The 16,695-nt window shown below is 35.6% G+C and overlaps 1 protein-coding gene across 1 annotated transcript in view; it reads right to left on the bottom strand.

Annotated features, from left to right (window-relative positions):
• Positions 1-16,695, bottom strand: part of TBC1D5 (TBC1 domain family member 5) — a 543,452-nt gene that overhangs the window by 489,602 nt on the left and 37,155 nt on the right. The window lies entirely within an intron of this gene.

Raw genomic sequence — 16,695 nt, 5'->3', positions numbered from 1 at the left:
TCACTTAACATTTATTTCAGGTTTTTATCCACCCACAGTATAGTACTCTTGAAGTCCATAAATAGCAGATCCTAAACTGTGATAGCCTTTCCCACAGAAATAAGAACTTTGTAATGAGTGTTTGACACTTTCAAGGGAATAAATCCAAACAGTATAGCACAACATCTGAAGAGAAAGAAACTAAAATTAAAATATTTTGATAATCTAGCTCAATGAATTCTCAAACAACTTAGGTAATATTTTACCTATTTCACAATCAAGGAAAATGAGGCTCAGCAGGAGTCTGTATGCTGCCTGCGGTCCCCAAGGGGCAGGAAGATTCTAACTTTTTCTACACCACTTCACGTGAAGGGTCACTGAACTACAAGCTCCTTCAATTTGAGCCCACCTTAAAAATACAGCAAATCCTAAAGCTTCGAAAATTGGTCAGAGCAATGGTTTTCAACTGGGGGTGATTTGCCTCCCAAGGGACATTTGGCAATGTCTGGAAACATTTTTGGTTGTCACAACCAGAGAGTATTACTGGCATCTAGTGGGTAGAGATCAGGGATGCTGCTAAACGTCCTACAATGCACAGGATGGTCTCCCACAACAAATAATTATCTGCCCTAAAGTGTTAATAGTGCTGAGGGTGGGAAACTCTGGGTTAGCGTAAAAGGTCTTTCAGGGCTGTGCAGTTTTCCTGTTATAAAATAAGACACATTTGGTTCAGGGATATAAAGTCTTTTTTTATGTGTGTGGAACACCCTGGATAAAAATGTGTATACTGTGGAGAACGGGTATATGGGAACTCTTTGTACTTTCTGCTCAATTTTTCTATAAACCTAAAACTTCTCAAAAAATAGTCTAGTAACTTATTAAATGTGTATCCTTCACTTCTTTCACCAAAGTTATGAGTAACTGTCTTAGAATCAATACCCCCAAAATACATCTAAAGTTATAAATTAAAATTTTTTTTAATTTCATTTGTCAAAATTCTTCCAATAAAGTTAATGAGAGCATTAAAAGTCACATTTATGAACTAACTCTGTCTAAATGACTAGCCAAGATATCTAATAAATATTACAAATTCATAGGGCTTTAAGAGATTATTTTGATACACTACAATTAATAATCTTCAATACTTAGTGATTTCTTTTGCCTAAAAGCTGTCATACATTTTCTGAAATATTTGTGGTAATTATTAAAATCATTTGAGAACAAAATTCGGCAATATAATTATCAAAGAACTCCAGAAAATACATATCAAGTATTTCCCTTTCAATGCCAATTAATCTCTCTCCAGTCTCAAAGTAGATTTTGGTTTTCAACATGGATCTAGAATCTACCATGACACAATGCATGTTTCCTTATATTGGACCCATCACATTATTGCACAGAGCATCAAACAATGGCATCCTTTATCAGCTAGGGTTAGGTCATATCCTTCCCAAGACAAAAAAATTTTTTAATAATTATAACACAATGACTTGAGAGGAAAAAAACAAAGGGAGAGAATTTCTCCCATGTAAATGTCTAGAAGTGGACAATCAAAGGCTGATGTGGCCGCTCCAAATATTAGGAATCCAAGTTCTTTCCATCTTTTTGCTCTACCATATACTGTTCTATTAAAAGTCACCTCACACTCCAAGAAGGCTATGGGGAGCAGCAAGAAGGAAGGGGAAGAAAGGCCCATCTCACTCTCTTCTAATGCTCATATTTCAGCTTACAGCTTCGCAACCATAACGTAGTCCTTTGGCCACACCTAACCACTTGAGGGGATAGGAAACACAGTCTCCAAATTTGGTAATACTGCCCACATATAGAATTGGGATTCTTTTTATTAAGGAAGACAGGGAGAACGATTTTGTGGAGAGAATTATGAGAGGCAGACTATGGTGGAGGTAACAACTCTTCAAAGAAAATGGGAGATGTACTCAAAATTTTCATTAGAGTGGTTCACTGGGAGATTAGGATTGACATATATACACTACCATGTGTAAAACAGACAGCTAGTGGGAACGTGCTATAAAGCACAGGAAGCTCAGCTCGGTGCTCTGTGATGACCTAGAGGGGTGGGGTGGGGGTGGGGGTGGGAGGGAGGTCAAAGAGGGAGGGAACATGTATATCTATACATATAGCTGATTCACTTCATTGCACAGCAGAAACTACCACAACATTGTAAAGCAATTATACTCCAATAAAAAAATTTTTAAAAAAAGACCTAGAAAAAAAAACTATGTGTATATGTACGTTCATGTGTATATGTGTGTGTATATATATTTACGGAAGAAAATCTAAATGTTTAACAATAGGTGTATGGTTAAATAAATTTGGGGATAATCTCAGAACAGAATGCTATGTAGACACTAAATAACACTTCAAAAATTTTTACAGATATGGAAGAATGTTCATAATATTATATGAAAAAGAATAGGCTATAACACGTTTCATATAAAATAATCCCTATTTTAAATAAATATACATACTTACAAACATATACACACAGTATACACTGATATCTATATACAGGCACATTTTATATCTATATCTAGAGAGAAACTGAGACCATATAAAAATCAAGAGAACAGAATTAAATGATAATAGTGGTTTTGGCTTTGGGAAGCAACTTTCATTGCTTTCTAATTCTTCTACAATGAAAACATATTATGCTTTTGATTTTTTTCATGAAGATTTTGGCCTAGATGAGGAAAAGCACTTTATAAAGGTAATTAGATTCAAGCTTTAATTTATTTTGTTACTTGGAACTTGGTGATAATTTAAAAAAGCCGGGGGGGGGGGGATCTATAGCTGCGCTGTATCTTTCCCAACTGGGGCAAAATATACATGTTCCTCCTGAGTTAGCAGTAAGAAGCCAACCTCTCTATGCCCAACTTGTTTTCAACTTACTAACATTCATATATCACATTTATCAGCTTTACACAACTCACTCCTAACCAGATGCTACATCCATCATTCCTAACAATTTACCCTGACATATTGATTACTTTGCTCATCTCATTCTGTAGAACTAATCATTTGTACTTCATGCTTCTACAAATCCTTCCATTTTCTATATTTCTGAGTCTATTTTTCTTAATGCTACTCTACTGCACATTTTTCTGGTTACTTATATAATGGATCTATCTAACAGAAATTACAAGTTTCTTATATCTTTGTAACTATCTTGCATTGTCTTGAATTTTCCAGAGTTATTACTGAGTATACACACTATTGTTACATTGGTATTAATTTATTATCTGCAAGTCTCAACATTACCATTAGTAAAGTCTCAATTTAGAATGCCTCAAAGTTCTCCACATTTTCTAGAATGATTCAATTTCCTAAAGCCCCATTACTACCATATAAAAAAATGAAAAAATAAGGAAAAAGTAAGAGATTGATATATTTAAAACTACTAACAAGTATATGGGGTTGACCAAAATTGCAAACAAATAAAAAGGTAAAATACATAGTCCTCACCCTCTAGAACTTGAGGGAAACAAGAAAGACACACACACAAATACACAAACACACACACAGAGGGCAGGGAGGAAGAGACAGAAAGAAGTTCACAACCAAATGTAATAGGGACAAGTGTACAATTCAGACAATATGTACTACAGAAAATCCAGAAGGTAAAAGCCACAGGCAGGAATCATCAAAGAAGGCTCTTCAACTGAGGCCAAGTTCATATAGAGCTAGAACGGTGGTTCTCAACCGCGGGAGATGGTGCCCCCAAAGGACATTTGGCAACATCTGGAAACACTTTTAACTGTTAGAAAATGGGAGGTACTATTTGTACCTGGTGAGTAGAGGCCAGGGAAGCTGCTAACATCCTACAATGCACAAGACAGCCCCCCACAAAAATGAATTATCCAGCCCAAAATGCCAACAGTGCTAGAAGCAGCGGCTGGAGTCAAAAGGAGAGATAGTATTTAAACAGGATAGAATGACACGAGTGAAAGAATGGCAGCTACAACACACGATGTCTTTAATAAACCATAATATCACCAGTGAAGGAATAGTGGGAAACCAAGGAGAAAACATAACTGGGTATAGATTGTAATGGGTCTGTACAAGAAGTCTGATGGACCAAAGAGATAAAATAGTTTAACAAAAATACAAGAGAGCACAGGCAAAAATAGCAACATACTTCATAAGACTAAACTGTAGACAGATGGGTCACTGATTTCCAGCAGTATGGCAGACTAGATACCTTGATACTACTAGATACAACTTTTTAACGTTAGTGGGAAAATCTGTTTTAATGAATTGCTTAGCTAGCAAGAAAGTACCCTATCCACATAAGCTATAAACACAATGAAAGTAGAATAAGCAAACCTAGGAAACAAGCTTTCATTCTGAGAGTATGTACCTAAAACTGTTGAAACTGATCTTACATCTTAATATCTACACGAGGCTCAGGAGATGGACCCTAAAAAGTCTATCAAAAGCACCATCCCTAACCCCTGGCAACCATTAATCTATGTGCCATCTCTATAATTTTGTCATTTCAAGAATGTTTTATCAATTCTCTTGACACTGTAATCACAAAGGGGAAACTTCACAAAGGTTCTCAGACTAAATTCACACTACTTGCATAAGCCAACAAATCTCATGTGGAGATCTATTTAAAGTGCTCTTAAACTGTCAGTATCCCTAGTCACCTGGAGGAAGCATAGGTAAATTCTCAGTGAAAGAAAATAACTTCAATCCAGGCCTCAAAGAATCCAACAACTTTCCAAAAAATTCTACTCAATTAAAAAAAAAAAAAATCACAGAACAGACACAATGAATGAGGGCCAACATAAACAAGAAATGGCAGAATTAGAGTACACATATTTCAATTACTGGAAAGATTATACAATAAGGATGTTTCAAGTAATAGAAATGCTTAAAATATGTGTGTGAATTAAATAAAAACTCAAGAAATAAAAAACATAGGTAAAATTTTTAATTCAGTGTAAAAGTTTAAACAGTAGAGTCAGTACAGAGAATTAGTAAACGGAAAGACTTTTAAAACCTATCTAAAATGCAGTTCAGAAAGACAAAGAAAGAAAATATGTAAGAGCAGTTAAGAGATACAAAGAATAGAATAAGAAGGTCTAACAAAATATATACTTTTGAAACTATCGGTGATGAAAGACCATTTTTTAAATGGCCCATCTACTGCAGACAAAAACTTCTATAAAATACAGTAAACATGAATTTCTTTTTGAAAAATCATGTGCTTAGATGTCATTTTAATATCAAGTTGCTATTAAAAGCTTCTAAATGTTTACTTTGAATTTGTCTTGGTTCATTACAGACCAATAACATCAGTTTGCAGACCAGTACTGACCTGAGGACCACACTTTGAGCAGCAACAATCTAAAACACAAACAGATCGAAATTAGAAAAGAATACAAAAGACAAAAGAGAGTATAGATGATGTTCAAATAGATGATGGCTGAAAATTTTCCATACTAAATGAAGATGCAGATGGACAATCCAAGATGCAAGAAAAAGAAACAGAAAGTAAAGATACAGGTAAACACCTGGATAACTCCTTATCAGTGTAGAGGCTACACCCACCACAATCACTGCAACACAATTCCAAACCAGCATTTTCCATCATTTTTTAAAAAATCTAAGAACTCAAGCTCTAGATGTACTCTAAATAAACAAAAATAGAGACAAGTGGACTTAGTAAAGAAAGTTAGACACCAAGTTTCAAGAGCTAGTGATTTCCTCTCAGTGGAAACACTCTGTCCATACTGCCCAAACTGTATCTAGTTTATTAGTTATTTTTAATGTGTAACTGTATGAAAAAAAAATCCCAAACTTTTATTAGCAGAGACTGAATATATGTTCAATTGTATTGAAATGAACAGGATTCCAATTCCATTAACTGTTCCTTTCAATGGGAAGTGAGCTACATAATACTTCAGCATACTTTACCTATTAAATCCCCTAATCACAACAGATCTTTTATTTCTAAATGCAGTTCATTTAAAAGACCCTGCTCAGACATCCAGCAGGAAACAAATATAAATTCACATCTACTTGGCAAAACAGAAATTATGGCATCACGCCTCCTGAGAAAGAATCATAACTAACATCTGTATAAACGTTTGGTCACTTTTCAAATATTTGACACACATCTATTTGAAGCATCACAATACCCTTATGGGTTTTATAGAACAGATATAATAATGGCTAAAAGCTTAGAAAGTGAAAGAACATGGTGAACAGCATCAAAAATATGCAAGAAAAAATATGTAAATTGAATGCAACAATATAAAAAGATATCCAAAATCCAATCAACGGCTGCCTCTTACCATCAGTCTCCATCACATGAAACTGAAAGGACAATCATTAGGCATAAATAGCAAATTAAATGAAATGATGTATTAACCTATTTGATTCAGTGCCACCAAATTCAAACAATTTAGCAAGATATTTAACCGCTTATTGGATCTGAATAAGATTCATATGGTGCTACCTCTATGGGCTATGGGAAAAGAATTTAAATAGAAAAAAACTGGGCTGAGTGATTAAAACTGGATCAGGTAAAAGTAAGGTAAAGGCTGAGCAAGGCAAAAATTGTCATCCATACTTAACCATGAAGAATCAAAAGTTCAAGGCATTTAGAAAATCTCAGGGGCAAGGTCCAAATAAGAAATTCTTCCCCTGGGGCTTCCCTGGTGACGCAGTGGTTAAGAATCCGCCTGCGAACGCAGGGGACACCGGTTCGAGCCCTGGTCCGGGAAGATCCCACACGCCGCGGAGCAACTAAGCCCGTGCACCACAACTACTGAGCCTGCGCTCTAGAGCCCGTGAACCACAACTGCTGAGCCCGCACACCACAACTACTGAAGCCTGCACGCCTAGAGCTCATGCTCCGCAACAAGGGAAGCCACCGGTAATGAGAAGCCCACGCACCGCAACAGAGTGGCCCCCATTTGCCCCAACTAGAGAAAGCCAAGCGCAGCAACGAAGACCCAACACAGCCAAAAATATAAGTAAATAAATAAATTTTAAAAACAAACGTCCTTCTGCCCATCCTCATTCACTATGTCTGCTGACCTTAAATTTGAAAGAATATATCTCTGGATCATCCTTTAGAAAAAAAAAAAAAAGAAATTCTTCCCCAAACTATTCCACAGCTATATTGATTCAAAGTTAATGCGTGAGCAGATAAAAGACACAAAATATTCTAACTTGGTTATTTACAATAAAAATGGATTTAAGCTGGAAATTTACAGTGAAGTTTATTTTTGTTAATGCATTATTTCAGCCAGACACAAACATCAGGCTATGAGAATATTTAGCCTTATAATTTAAAATTTTGACAGCTCACACCAAGTTTAACCAACCACCAATCCATTCCAATATAAAGAAGAAGAAAAATTAAATATCCCACAGTGACTTTTGAGTTTTTATTTAAAGTTATTCATAACCACATTTGTTTGTATTCTCCTTAGCTGCTTCAAGTCTTCTTTGTGGAGAGAAAAAAAGCAGGTTTTAAAAACATACCTACATACATACACACATCCGTGTATAGAAAATGTTCCCATAATTGCACGCTTTTCACTGGTACTTCCTGATCTCTACTTAAAACATGAAAGTGAGTAAGTAAGCAAATTTTCAAGTAAGATAACACTAAAAATTAATGCACTTTCTTTAAGAATATATTTTTAAGTAAAGGCAAACTACAAAGATTTTTTATATCATCCATAAAAACAAGTCACAAGCCAAAATTCATTATCATAAACATTTGCAAATAGCTAAAATTGGGAGGAAATAAAGGCTAGCAATTTACTTCTATATCTGTCAAAAGAGGACTTGAGCTTACTGCAGGGAAACGCTAATGACTGAAATAACTGATACCTAGAGATTAACATCCAAAGTCACAGAATCACAAATTTTCCCACTGAAATCCCCCTAATAAGTACCCTAATAGAAATGACCTCCCAATGGAGGTCTGGGAATGGAACCCAAAATTGTTAACAATAACCATTAATTTTCTTTGGCACTGAGTATTATTTTTAAATAACTGTGTTAATTCTTTCCCATTACACAATATCCCACTAAAATTCAACTTGAAAAGAACGCACCATGTTTATACTACTTCTTCGCATATCCAGCACTACAAAGGGGACAAAGGACCTTACGCTTCTGCTCAAACCAGAACCTCATACCTTTGTTAGAGGAGCGCATATTTTATATCTGAAGGAAAGCTAATTCTAATAAGTTTCTAGGTTTAATCAGCTACTATTTTCCATAAACACTGAATCCACCAAAGAATCAACTCTACCTTTACACACACACACACACACACACACACAAACACACATACACTATTAGTAAGCTGCCCTTTTAAAGCTTTTTGGATTATATCAAACTAAAAAGCTTCTGCACAGTGAAGCAAACCATCATAAAAACGAAAAGGCAACCTATCGAATGGGAGGAGCAATTTCCAAATCATATTTCTGATAAAGGGACAATATGTAAAATATATAAAGAACTCATACAACAAAAACAAACAACCTGGGGAATTCCCTGGCCGTCCAGTGGTTAGGATTCTGAGTTTCCACTGCAGGGGGCACAGGTTTGATCCTTGGTCAGGAGATTAAGATGCCACATGCTGCGTGGCAAGGTCAAAAAAACAAAAAGCAAAAACAGAAAAAAAAAAAACCGATTAACAAACGGGCAAAGGATCTGAATAGACATTTTTCTAAAGAAGACATATAGATGGCCAACAGGTGTGTGAAAAGGTTCAACATCATTGATTATTAGAGAAACGTAAACCAAAAGCTCAATGAGCTATCACCTCACACCGTTACAATGGCTATTATCAAAAAAATAATAGGGCTTCCCTGGTGGCACAGTAGTTGGGAGTCCACCTGCCAATGCAGGGGACGTGGGTTCATGCCCCGGTCCAGGAGGATCCCGCATGCCGCGGAGCGGCTGGGCCCGTGAGCCATGGCCGCTGGGCCTGCGCGTCCAGAGCCTGTGCTCTGCAGCGGGAGAGGCCACAACAGTGAGAGGCCCGCGTACCACAAAAAAATAAATAAATAAATGTTGGAGAGGATATGGAGAAAAGGAAACCCTCATACACTGTTTGTGGGACTATAAATTGGTGCAGCCACTACGGAAAACAGTATGTAGTTTCCTCAAAAAATTAAGAATAGAACTACCATATGAGCCAGCTATTCCTTTTCTGGGTATTTATCTGAAGAACAAGAAAACACTAATTCAGAAAGATATGTGCAACCCTATGTTCACTGCAACATTTTTTACAACAAACAACCTAAATGTCCATCTAAAGATGAATGCATAAAGAAGATGTCACACACACACACACACACACACACACACACACACATTCACAAACACACGGGAATACTACTCAGCCATAAAAAAGAATGAAATCCTGCCATTTGAGACAACATGGATGGACCTTAAGAGTATTGTGCTAAGTGAAATAAGTCAGAGGGAAAATGACAAATACCATATGATTTTACTTGTATGTGGAATCTTTAAAAAAAAAGTTAACAAACAAAATAAAACAACAAACTCATAGATACAAAGATGAGTGGTTACCAGAAGGCGGATGGGGGTGAGCAAAACAAATGAAGAGATGGTGATGGATGGTAAACCAGACTTGCAGTAGTGACCACTTTGTGGTGTATACAGATGTTGAATTACAATGCTGTACACCTGAAACCTACATAATAAAAAAAACTTTTTAACCAACATTTATTTCTTGAATATGCATCCTTAAAATTTATTACATATTATACTGTAGAAAAATAATGGGTAACCATGTGACAGACCAACTCTTTTTCAGCAATTAAGGAATAACTCTAGAAATAAATTGCAAGTATTAGCAAGAAATTCAAATGGAGATAGTTCATGCCTTGTTTTCACCTAATTATGAAAAATATCTAGAAAGATTATATGACTTATTTCAAATTCTATACAGTTAGGAGTCATAACTTCATAATTATACATTTGAGCTTAAATTATCTTAAATTAAATATTCTGAATTAAAATTATCTTTATGATTTTTATAATTAAGCTATTCTTATAATTTGTATAAAATCCTTTAACAAAAAAATTAGATCTAATCTAAAATTTTAACAACTTCACTTTTTTAAATAAAGTCATTAATTTTCAGTCACCTTTTCATTGGATTGACATTTACATTTAAAGAGATAGAGATTATTAGTTTTGCATCTAAGTCTTCTTTAACAAAGGTAAATAAAAATCATTAACTAAGGGTTATTTTAAGTTTTTAAATTTAAATTACTCAGTTTTCTAAACTTTGGAATAATTTTTGGTAAATGCTTTTTGTCTAAAAATTATGAACTTCTATATAATTATAAATGCAGTTTCAATCTAAGTTATTTAATTTGACATAATTTAAATTCAAAGATATCATGAATAGTTATTATAACTTATAATTACACTGTATTTGAGACACTTACTTTTATAACATTTTACAAAAAAAATTACAGGCCACGCACTATCTCCACTTCGTTTTACTGCCAATATATTTTATCACATATGCAAATTGATCCTTGTGTTCTGAAAAGAAGATACTGGCTATGACATTATATCCATTTTCTCTCTTCAATAATATTTATTCAAATTTTTATAGTTAAGTATAACTTACTCAGAAAATGTTAGTTAAGATTTTTTTTATCTTTTTTTTTTTGGCTGTGCCGAGGCACGCAGGATCTTAGTTCCTGGACCAGGGATCAAATCCATGCCCCCTTCAGTGGAAGCACGGAGTCCTAACCACTGGACTGCCAGGGAATTCAGTTAAGATTTTAAAGTACATTTTATGGGTAAAGTTCCTAAAATCTCTCAGACACCTAAATTCAATTTCTTGGATAGTGACTGAAAAGATTAAACTACTATAATCAAATACTTATACAACAATTAAAAAAAAAAGCAACGAAATGTCTAAATAGGAGAAATATTTCATGTTCCTGCTCAAGGCCCAATTATTTCTATATATTTTAATACACAAAAATCAGGTAAAACAAAATAAACAGTTGTTGGGAGTTCTTTATGATGATGATAATTTTGTGAATTAAGCACAAACAGTGCTTAATAGTAGTCAATACATCTTCTCCATAACTATACAAATAAACTAAATAAACAATGAATACATAAAAATAGTTACACTTCTCTCCATAAAAGGCCAAGTTTACTTCAAAATTATGATGCTTGGTTCACATTTCTTCAAACTTTCAAGATCATACCAAGAGCTTTAAATAACTCACTTGAAGTATTTTAATTGATGTCATCACTTATAGAAGGTTCATAACTCTTGCACTTCTAAATTGCTGGTCTCTAAATATAAAACTAGGCTAGAGATATACTTTGGACAGTAATGATGGAAAAATATCTATTACCAAACTCCCTATCTGTAAAAGAATCTATTGAGCAAATTGATTCTTAAACTGAAATCAGAATGAAGCAAGATGGTGGACTATACATTCTAGCCTCCCCATCCCATACCAAATCCACAGAAATTAGACTGGATTTTGTAGTTCCTGATTTCCAGCGCCCTGAAAAGATCAACTGTAGCTCCCGCTCATCAGTTCTATGAGATACCTTTGTTGTCTTTTTTTTTTAACTGAGATATAACTGACATATATTAGTTTCAAGTGTACAACATTATGACTCAAAATTTGTATATACCATGAAACGATCAACACAAGTCTAGTTGACATCATCACTGTAAAGTTACAGAATTTTTTTTCTTGTGTTGACAACTTTTAAGATTTACTCTCTTATCAACTTTCAAATATGCAATACGGTATTATTAACTACAGTTGCCATGCTGTAATTCACATCCCCACGACTTGTTTACTTTATAACTAGACGTTTGTCCCTTTTGACTCCCTTCACCCGTTTTGCCCACCCTCACCTCTGGCAAAAACCAGTATGTTCTCTGTATCTATAAGACTGTCTTACGAGTCCACATGTAAGTGAGATCATACAGTATTTGTCTTTCTCTATCTGACTTATTTCAGTTCATGTGATATTTCATTGTAGTTTTGGTTTGCATGTCCCTGATTATTAATGATATTGAATATCTTTTCATGTACCTATTGGCCAACTGTATGTCTTCTTTAGGAAAATGGCTATTCAGATCCTCTGCAAATTTTTTAATCGGGTTGTTTGTTGCTGTTGTTGTAGGAATACTTTACGTATTCTAGATAATACTCCCTTATCAGAATTATCATTTGGAAATATCTCTTCCCTTTCGGTAGGTTGCCCTTTCATTTTGTTGATGGCTTCCTTCACTATACAGAAGCGTTCTAGTTTGATGTAGTCCCACTTGTTTATTTTTGCTTTTGTTGCCTTTGCTTTTGGTGTGAAATCCAAAAAAATCATTGCCAATACTGATGTTAAGGAGTTTACCACCTATGTTTTCTTCAGGTCTTACATTCAAGTCTTTAATCCACCTTTGTTGCTTTTTAATAAAAATTCTCCTTGGAGCTAAGCAATCTCGTATAGATTTCTATTATCGGCATCCAGAGAACCTTGTCTAAGACAGCTGCACACTAAAATGATAATGATTCCACTGATAATGATTCCAAGCAAAACCAGACTAGAAAACCAGAAAGTAGACCAAAACTTAAGAATAATACCAGAAAGACAGAAAACAAAAAGACAGAAAACAAAATAATCTTAACTGAACTTTTAAAAAGAAGAATCTAGTACAATTGCTGCAAAATACAAGTGTTTCTCTGAGAGTGGTCCAAATACAGTTATTTGATATTTGAAGCTAGAGGGAATCTGAAGGCTACAACAGCATGAAGAATAAGAACATCCAGACAGGCTACCTCGCCACCCCTCATCCCCACGCCCCAAGGCTTAGCAGCCAGTAAGAGAGGTATCTGTTCCCCCATAAAAGGAATAGTGAGAATGGGCCTTGGTTAAAACCAAACTGTAGAAGCCTGGTGCCCAAGCTAAAGAATATGTACCTCAACACTTTATCATTAAAGTTTCCAAGGAACTGCGTAAAAATGATCAAATCAGTGTTTTAGGAAGATTAATCCTGTATCAGTTAAGAACGATAAACGATAGATAAGAACGATAAGTAGAAGGAAGAATACAGACAGGAAAGTCAGGTGGGAGACCGTGCAGGCATGTAAGGGCCTGAAACCCAGCTGGAGACCCTATAAACAGAAAACACAGATTAACCTAGATATAATTGTTAAGAATAGACAGAACTTGTTGAATGACGATGTTACAAGAGACAAAAAGAGAAAGACTGCTTCACTCATTTGTTCAGAAAATACTTATTATAAGCCTTGTTTATTACTATATCACTAGTACTTAACATTATTAAATTAATCTGAGGATAAAGTAGTCAAAAGGAACCCTAAGATTTTGGGTCTGAGAAGGTAGCATGAGGCAAATAAAGAGAGAAGTCTGGAGAGAACAATGTTTTTTAAAAGACATGATTATTTCAGTTTTAGAAATGCTGAGTTTCGTCCTGTGGGTTTTATTTTTAAGTAAAAATGCAAGTATTTTTATACCAAATTTATAAAAGTTCTTAACTTTGTATTATGAAGTATTCGTATGTGTAAAAGAATACACATAATACATATTATAAAGCACAATAACAAAATGGTTATAATAAATTCATCTCTGAACCTAAGAAGTAAAATATTACCAATTTCTTTAAGCTCCTGGTGTGTTCCTCCCCTATTCCAATCTTCCGCCCCACGTCCTACATAGGAAATCACTATCCTACATTTTTCTTTAATCATACACTTACTCTTTCTTAATATTTTTATCCTATTATTTATGCATAATTAAACAATATGTTGTCTAGTTTTTAATTTGTTTTTAAGTCTCTCATTAAAAACAGTATCATACTATGTGTATTTTTCTATGAAGAAACATTAAATATTGTTTCTAAGACAAGCATGTGGCTGTAAGTCACTCATTTGCAATACTATATAACGCTTCAATGTATGAATATGCTACAACTTATTCATCCTTTCTACCACCAATGTACATCTGAGTATTTCCACGTTTTTGCTGTTACAAATGATGCTTCTACAAAACAATTTTGAACACGTCTCCTGGTGCACACATCCAAGAGGTTTTCTAACATAACCAGAAGGAGAACTGTGTCACAGGTTACTTGCATGTTCAGTTTCACAGATAATGCTACATTATTTTTACTTCATTATTTGCAAAGACAAGTTATTTAAATTAGAAAGCCAGAACCGGGAATTTCCTGGCAGTCCAGTGGTTAGGACTCTGCACTTTCACAGCCGAGGGTGCAGGTTCGATCCCTGGTCAAGGAGCTAAGACCCCACAAGCCATGCGGCATGGCCAAAGGAAAAAAAAAAGCCAGTACCAAAGAACATAAACAATGTAAAATGCATGCTTAATTAAATCTGAATCACAGGTAAGTACTCAAATCCACATTAAAATAATCATCACTATTCTGTCACTGCCCAGCATCACAGGTTAAAATTATATAAGCATCTCATAGGAAACTGTCTCCTTCCTCCCTTCTCTTTTCTCAGTAGATATTCTCATATCAGTGTGCCACTGTCTTAGACAAGGTTCTCTGGGTGCCAACAAGAGAAACCTATACAAAGGTACTTAGCCCCATATGAAAACTCACATTAAAAAGAAATAAAGGTATCTCACAGAACTGATGAACAGGAACTATAAGTGGGGGCTGGAAATCAGGAAGTACAAAACTGCTAAGGACTGAAGCTATTCTATCTCCCTGCAATCACACTGTCTCTCAAAGTGAGTCAGTCTGTCCCTGGCAGTAGGCTTCATTTTGCTCTCCACACGCCAGTCCCCTCTTCCAGGTTCTCTATGATCATGAGCTAAACCCATGGCTGCCCCAGACCCAGTTTTACACATCTTTCCAGAAGAAAAGCCCAGCAGAATCCAACCAGCATCTTTGCCTTTCAACAATTCCAAATTGTTGAAAAACTGCTTAGCTCAGTTTAGCACAGAGGTCCACCCATGGGCCCAACAGCAATGTACTGGGAATGTGAGGGTCCCACTTACAAACGCAACTGCAGAGGCCCACTCCTGAAATGGAGTTATCACTTCTCAGACAAGGTGGGCCTACGCTGAGCAGGTATCACAGAAAACGTCTACAACAACAACCAAGGGAAAACAGTGATGAGTATAACAGAGAGCAACTATGAGAAACCTCACCATCACTCTACACCACAACTCGCTGACCCCTGTCATCAGCATTCAAAAGTGAAACATGTAAATAAAGTACCCAATGGTCATTCTGATAGCAGATACCAGCTTATCAATGACTATATACCCCACCCTCCATTTCCAGTGCCAAAAGCCATTGCTGACATAGTACCTTTTATTCTTCTCCTATAGCTCTCGTTCTTCATTAAACTCCCTTTGCAGTATATGATGTCATTAGCTACCCTTGACTTAAACCTCTCTCTCGATTTATCTGAGAAAATCCTCTCCTGGTTCTTTTCTGACCTCTTAGTTTCCCTACCCACTCATTTTTCTCTGCCTGCCCCTTAAAGTATAGAGTACATAGCTATGACACCAAAATCACAAGTAACAAAAGAAAAAATAAATTGGACATCCCTGGTCAGGGACGTAATATCCTGCAAGCCGCACAGCACAACCAGAAAAAAAGAAAAAAAGATTTAAAACTATGGAGAAAAGCCAAACAAACACTGAATCGAGAAAAAAGCAATTTCAAAACCATAGGAAAGCTCTGTGGTGTTTTAACATGCCCTAGCCCCATCCCTTCTGTGGCACAGTGGCAGCCTTAACCTGTATTTGCACTGTGGGACAGGTTCTAGGGAGAGCATAACAGATGTTATTCACAAATTAGTGTGTTTATCTGTTCTAATCTGTCTGGGGGGCCACCTGAAGGACTGATGCAAGGCGCTCAGCTCTTTTTCACCTAACGTGGAACTCAAGCTAGAAAAGCAGTGATCATTTGAAAACACACAGAGCAGAACTAACAACTAAAGATACCTGGGACAAAAGATTACTGTCTAAACATATAACAGATCACTTAGGAGCAGGAACAAAAGTCGGAGAGAACTTTTTTGACAAATTAGGAGTATAGAGAGGAATTTAGAAAACAATTTGCATTCCCACAGCAAGATGCATGCTCAGAAAAATACTTGAGAGAACTCTAAGCATCCACCTTGGGTTGATCACCAAGCTACCTGCAAGCCTGGCTAAGTGTTAAAGGACTGCCCCGGCACAGGGCCAATCTACAAAGCCTGGGAGAGGTATTCTTCTATTTGTTTGTTTAGGATTTTTTTGTTTCTGTTTTTGTTTCAGCTCCTGACACTTAAGGTAATCTGTGTCAAAACACTAGCTGAACACAAGCTAAGGAAGAGAAAATCTACTGACTACACATGACAAGGAATAAAGTCTTTGCAAAAAAAATGGTTTTGGAAAATCACTAAACAAGACTATTACAGTCTTCGACAGTCAGAAAAACAAATCAAACCCTCAGGAAGAGGGAGTATATGATTTACAGAGTTATCACATTATAATATTCATGTCTAGTCGTCAACAAAAAAAAAATCACAAGGCATAAAAACAGGAAAGTATTTCCCATTCAAAGAAAATAAATAAATTTACTGTAATGTCCCTGAGGAAGTCCACAAATCATACTTAATAGGCAAAGGCTTTAAAATAAGTCTTAAATATGCTCAAAAA

Source organism: Lagenorhynchus albirostris, chromosome 5 (genome assembly GCF_949774975.1).
Source record: "Lagenorhynchus albirostris chromosome 5, mLagAlb1.1, whole genome shotgun sequence".
Classification (NCBI taxonomy): Eukaryota; Metazoa; Chordata; class Mammalia; order Artiodactyla; family Delphinidae; genus Lagenorhynchus; species Lagenorhynchus albirostris.
Note: the sequence above shows the minus strand (reverse complement) of the source record. Positions and strands in the feature narration are given on the sequence as shown.